We start from the raw sequence: 5,921 nt of genomic DNA on the forward strand, positions 1-5,921 counted from the left end.
CTTGCACCTCTCCTCCCTACGGCTGGAAATTCCCCAACACGTGGCTCTCTGGGCATTGAAACTCCCTCCAAAGGGAGACATGCTGTCGTCAAGGTGAAAAGTATTGCTGCTGAAATGTGATCAAAGAGGGAGTTATCAACTTAAGTGTACTCAGGAGTTTCTGTTTCAGACAAGAGAGTTATCATCGAGAAACCAATCTTATAAGGTAGCTGCTATTGACAGGGAAATAAAAGGAGTACAGTTCTTACCAGACAGACCTAAGTTGCTCCAAATTGCTGTCAGCTTGAAATATCTCACTGGTAATTTGTTTTCAAATCCTTTCTCCCTAAATTTGATTTGTTGCTGTACAGTGGAAGATCTATTCTGCATGGCATCTCGGAGAGCAGTCCTCGTGTCCTCTCGCCAATTGTTTGTGAGCTATCACTTCTAAGAGTTGGCAGCGTTTATTATAAAAAGGGACATCATCACTCGAAAAGCAGATTTTGTCTGAGGACACAGATCTGCTGCCATTACAGATAGCAGCTAGGATCACTGGGAAGAAAGTCATCGGGGAAAAAAAAAAAATCACATTTCCTCCCCATCTTTCAAGTTGTCTGTATGGGCAGCTGGCCATGCTCTGCAGCCATATCCTGGGGCACAGAAAGGATAGGGCAGTATTTTCCTGCTATTTCCTCCTGTTTTCCCAAGAAGGCTAGAATAAATACTTTCACTGGGATACTTTTTAACCAGGGGAAGGATTAGTGGGGTTTCCCACCACCTGGGGTATTACAGCAAGAGCATCACACCCAGCAAATTTACTCGCTGATTTTATGCTGATCTGCTTTCCTCTTATGCAAAGGAAGAAAAAGTAACACTGACTTCGGAAGCATCCTGCTGGGTTCACTGATGGCTTGTGGGGCACGTCCGGGGTTTCGCCATGCCTCTGAACAACCATCCCCAGCTCTCCAGAGACTTGCACGGCTTTACAGCACAGGCAGTGCAGCATACAGCGTATATCCCTGCCACTTGCTTACTTCTGGGTCTTCCCAGGAGAGCATTGGCAATTTCAGCGTATTTCAGCTCAGCAGCTTGGTGGCAGCTCCCATAGGTGGCATCGCTCTGGACAGGGCACATCGGGTGCTTGACCCCAAAGCTCTGGGCAGATTTTGGTGCCACCACGCGTGGGGGGAACAGGAGAGCTGGGAGCAGGTGGAGGACACAAAGCCAGCGGTCGCTGCAAAGGCTCGAGCACAGTGAGAAGACACAGCACTAATTCAGCTGGCTGTAATTCTGCCACACGGCCAGCCCTGACATCACATCGGGGAAAGCTCCACTTAAGCAATTGTAACATCACCGGAAAGATTGAATTAGGGAAAAAAGGAAGGAACATAAACCTCCCACTATTGTTATTTTCAGAAAGCAGCGACAGGAAGAGCCAGTTGAAAGGCCTTGAGGCTCAGAGCTGTTATTTCTGTCTGGAAGCCAGCCACAAAAAGGAACAAACACCCTGGCCACGAGAGAGCTCTGCCCAGCCTCACCCCGGGGCTGTGTCCCTGTCCCTGTCCCCAGCCACATCCTGTCCAGAGCATCAACCCCCCAGGAGGCACTGCCAGGCTTTGGGACGCTGCCGTGTCCCCAAGCACGGGGACATCTCCCCTCTCTGCAGGAGCAGGTTGGAGCTGCACAAGTCCACCTCTCACTGCTCAAACAGACATCTGCGCCTCAGATCCAAACCTCTTCTAGAGCCTCATGGCAGAAAGCATTTTAAAGTGCTCAATTATAGCTGAAATGCCGGGGAAAAACCCAGACAAGCTTGTTTGTCCTGCTGGAGCCGAGCACGGCCGTCCCCATCACGCAGCACTCGCACAGTGCTGGGGAGGGGGGGAGCAGTGCCCAACGCAGGGCGTGAGCACCCAGAGCAGAGCCACTTCACACAGGGTCAGGCCCAAATTATCACCATCCTGAGGCGTGCCTGCTAATTATCAGTGCTAATTATCACCAATTAGCTGGGTGACTCCTTAAGTCCAGCTCAGGGTGAAAGGGCAGGTTTTGTAGACCTACAGGTGTTGTATCAAAGGGAGATCGAACAGCTTTAGGAGGGAGCCTGGGGGGATTCCTGCAGAGGAAGGAATTGCCCAAAGTTGCCTTTTTTTCCTCCACCACGTTAAATGTTTTGGAAGAGCTGCTGTTTACCAAGGGCCCTGGGCAGCGCAGGGAGCGGGCATCACGGGTCCCTGCCCAGTGAAGAACATAATTCAAGGTGACGCATGACACGAGGAGCAATAAGAGGAGATGAAGAGGACAGACCAAAGGACAACGTCTACATGACTGCTGGAGAGTCCTCGTTTCTTCTGATGTTTGGTAATTCTGAACACAAATCAGTAATCACAGCTGCACAGGGTTTCTTTTCCTTGCCAAGTTCACCACAGTTTCTGCCCGGTGCTCACGGACAAGCAGTCACGTGGGGAGAACAGCCTGGAGGGATGATTTGGAGCCAAACGAAGGACCTCTACTTGTTTAATTTAGGACAGAAGAAGGGAGCTACCACCTGGGGTCCCTTTCTCCTCATTACCCATCCTGGGGTACACAAGCTGCTGGAGGGGTCTGAAATCCCAGCATCTTTTGCTCAGCTGCTTTGCAGTGCATCTACCTGAGCAATGGTTAAAAAAAAGAAAGACAAATAGAATGAGGAAAGTGCCTGTAACCATGGCAATGCTCCCAGCTCCCTCTGCAGCCCCATCCTGCCCTGCTGCATCCCCTGGGCTGGTGGACACGGGGGAGGTGGAGGTGCCCCGCAGCAGGTGGGAACTGGTCCTGCCACCTGCATCTCCAGGGAAAAAGGTAGAGCACAAAGGGGACGCTCATCTTGGAGCTGGTCACTGTCACCTGCACCACCAGCCCCAGAGCTTGGTGACATCCGTCTTCAGGACAAGACCTGCCTGGTGCAAACGTTGGCACGAAGCCTCCTTGGTCCTGCTCCACCCTCAGGGAGCATCACCTGGCTCCAGCTCCGCTTTGTCCTTGCCTTGCGGTGTGACACTTGGGCCCTGGGGAGATTTTGGGCCACGTCCTCCAGTGAAACCTGGGTTTCAGCCCCTGGCAGCTGAGGAACTGGTGGCTGGGCTTTCATCAGGGTACAGCTGTTTAATTCCTTCCCACCTCAGCGCTGCCTTCTCGCACAGCTCCGTTAGCTAGGTCTGCACACAGAATATTAGGGATTAATGAGACAGGTGATTAAATACAGCTCTGCTTAAATTCAATCCCAAGAGAACGGATGTGGAACTGCCCTGCTGTGAATTAGGCAATAAAGCGGGGGAAAGCAGCAAACATGGCAGGGACTGGTTCTGTTTCATTAGCGCTCCCGTGCCTAATGGCCCCAGCACCTCTGCCTGGCAGAAAGAGGCAGCAGGGGCAATTGCAGCGTGATCTTGGCAACCCTGTGCAGGCTCTGGTCTCGTGCTGCCATCCTCAGCTGCCAAGGCCAGGCACCAGAGGCCACACAAGGGCTGGAAATGCAAATGGGAGGGGAAAATGGGGCAAAACAAGCCCCTTCCAGCACCTCTAAGCCACAGGCCTAAGGGACCAGCAGCCAGCACCATCATCCCCTTCTTCCAGGGGAACCAGGGGCATGGATTTGTGTTGTGCAGCCCAGGGGGGCTGGGAACACAGCAAGATCCCAGGTTAAGGAAATCTCAACCCTAGGACCATAAATAAGCCATCAGCTCTCAGCATCAAAGCCCCAAGCCCCGAGCCCAGCTGTCCTGTGCAGCTGGGGATGTCTGGGTGCTGGCAGGTCTGAGATGCCATCGAGGCTGCCCAGCCCATGCCCTCTGCTAGCAGCTTCCTTTTCCTTCCAAGACACTGGGATAAAAGCTACCCATGAGCATCACTACAGTCTCTGAGAACAGATAACTTGAAAACCTCCATCTGCTTGTGAGTCTCCACCGAGAGCCGAGAGGGGGCACAAGCTGAGCTCCTTGTGCCCAGCAGCAGGAGCACAGCTCCTCCTAAAACATCTGGGTTGGTGCTCCTCCAAACCTCACGTCCAGATAAAGCAGTGCTTTGCTTGCATTCAGCACAAGCTGAACACGGAGAAGCCAATTCTTGGTGGCACGGAGGTTCAAAGTTCCCATTTTCTTCCCCGTTACCCACAGGACAGGTCCAAGGGGCACTGGCTGCTCAGGAGCAGAGCAGGCTGCCTGCAAACCTCTGCTCCTCGAGGCTGGCTCAGAGTTCATGCCCCAGGCTGCAGTCTGAGGGCGTGAGCCAGTCCCGAGTGCTTCTGATGGATATAAAAAGGATACGCAATCAGACGTGCACTTAAGCAAGTATATTACCGAGCAAAATGACTTCGGTTTGACTAAGCTAATTAAAAATGGAACAAAGCAATGATCAGATTAAGGTCATAATTAATAGCTCCATAGGTTCAAATTATCCAGTCACCAAATAAATACTGCATGTCAGCGGAGGAAGCCGCAGCAGATAACTGGAGGGGATGGGTGCTTGCTCAGAGCTCTGGTGGAGGCAGCAGCAGCTCCCTGTGAGCACAGCTCCCTGAGACAGCGCGGTGGCCTTGCTCATAAGCCCTTTGGGAACACACTGCTCAACCACACCAGCAGTGCCCCAAGCACTATGATAAGCCACAAATCAACACCACAAGAAGCCACGGGGCTCAGGTCTCCGAGCAAGAGAGCCCCATGGCACGGAGCATCTCTGCCCCTGCCACCCCACACCCCCCAGCAGCCTCGTCTGGGCCATCCCCGCAGCCACGAGCTCAAGGGTGCAGAGCAGCAGGGTGCCCTCCCTGCTAGCCCTTTACCACCAGGCTTCCCTCCAGCTCAGCAGCCAGGAGGGAGGACAGCGCTGCCATGCTCACAGCAGCTTCGCAGCACCCTTGGGCTTCTTAATTAGAAGAGACGTAACTGCCTGTGGCACAGGTTTGAGGTTTGTGTCCTGCTACCCAAGCCCCCAGGAGGCTTCAGGAGGACGTGGCAGAGCCCAGCCACAGCCAGCAGGGCTGGGGTTTGCTGTGGCACCCACCCTACGAGCACAGCCCCAGAATGGGGAAAACTCAGCACTTCTTTCTGCTCATCCTGGCCATGGAACTGGGTCTGAGCTACAGCAGCACCTCCCGTCCCATCCCGTCCGCCAGGCTCAGCCTCGCAGGGCAAGGAGCCCTCACAGCACCCCAGCACCTGGGGAGGGCAGGTAGGAGCACAGCAATAGCATCCTGCCCAACCATCCCCATGGGCACAGGGCAGCTTTGCTAGATGCAGGCAGGGGGCTAGAGCCAGGCAAGCAAAGTGCTGCTTCCTCAAGCACAAATCTTCACCAGCTCTCTCCCAGCCTTTTGTAGGCAAGAAGGTGCCTACAAGCTCCTCAGCCTGGCCACCAGCTGGCGACAATTTTGAGCTCTGCCACCCCATCCAGGTCAGCAAGGGGCAGCAGCTTCTGGCCTCTTGAATTTGGTGCCTATCAGGTGTGGGCGAGCAGCACGTGGGGGTGACCTCCTCCTGCTGGAAGCAATGTGCTTGGAAAAAACAGAGCTCGGGACAGGCCAAAGCAAAACCATTTTCCTCCACAAATGCATCCTGATGCATTTCTCTCCACTTTTATGCATGGCCAGAGCCTTTTGCAAACAGCCTAACAGAGTTTTTACATGTACTTACGCTCAGCTGTTCTAGGAGCCTGTTGAAGACCCTCTTTTTGGGTGGCTGCATTCTTTGAAGCAGCAGCCCTACTGTAAATTGATGCTGGGATTTGGGGCATTTACATCCCAAATCCTCAGCGTTTGGCCAAGTCCATATTTTAAGAGGGTTGTTGCGTTCCTCTGGGTGCAGGGTGGTTTTGTCTGCAGCAGCTGCAGCAGAGGAGCCAAGAATAGGAGCTTTTGCCAATTACATGATCCTACTGTTAATTATCTTCATTAAGAACACGCTGCT

The 5,921-nt window shown here is 53.3% G+C and overlaps 1 long non-coding RNA gene across 1 annotated transcript; it reads right to left on the bottom strand.

Annotated features, from left to right (window-relative positions):
- Positions 1-735: 735 nt before the first annotated feature.
- Positions 736-5,293, bottom strand: LOC310881444. The gene is made up of 2 exons (XR_014572406.1): positions 5,175-5,293; positions 736-3,176 (listed from the first exon to the last, which is right to left on the bottom strand). It is a non-coding gene; the product is annotated as an uncharacterized lncRNA (long non-coding RNA).
- Between the last annotated feature and the right edge of the window lie 628 nt (positions 5,294-5,921).

This window comes from Anser anser, assembly GCF_964211835.1.
Source record: "Anser anser genome assembly, chromosome: 14".
Taxonomy (NCBI): domain Eukaryota; kingdom Metazoa; phylum Chordata; class Aves; order Anseriformes; family Anatidae; genus Anser; species Anser anser.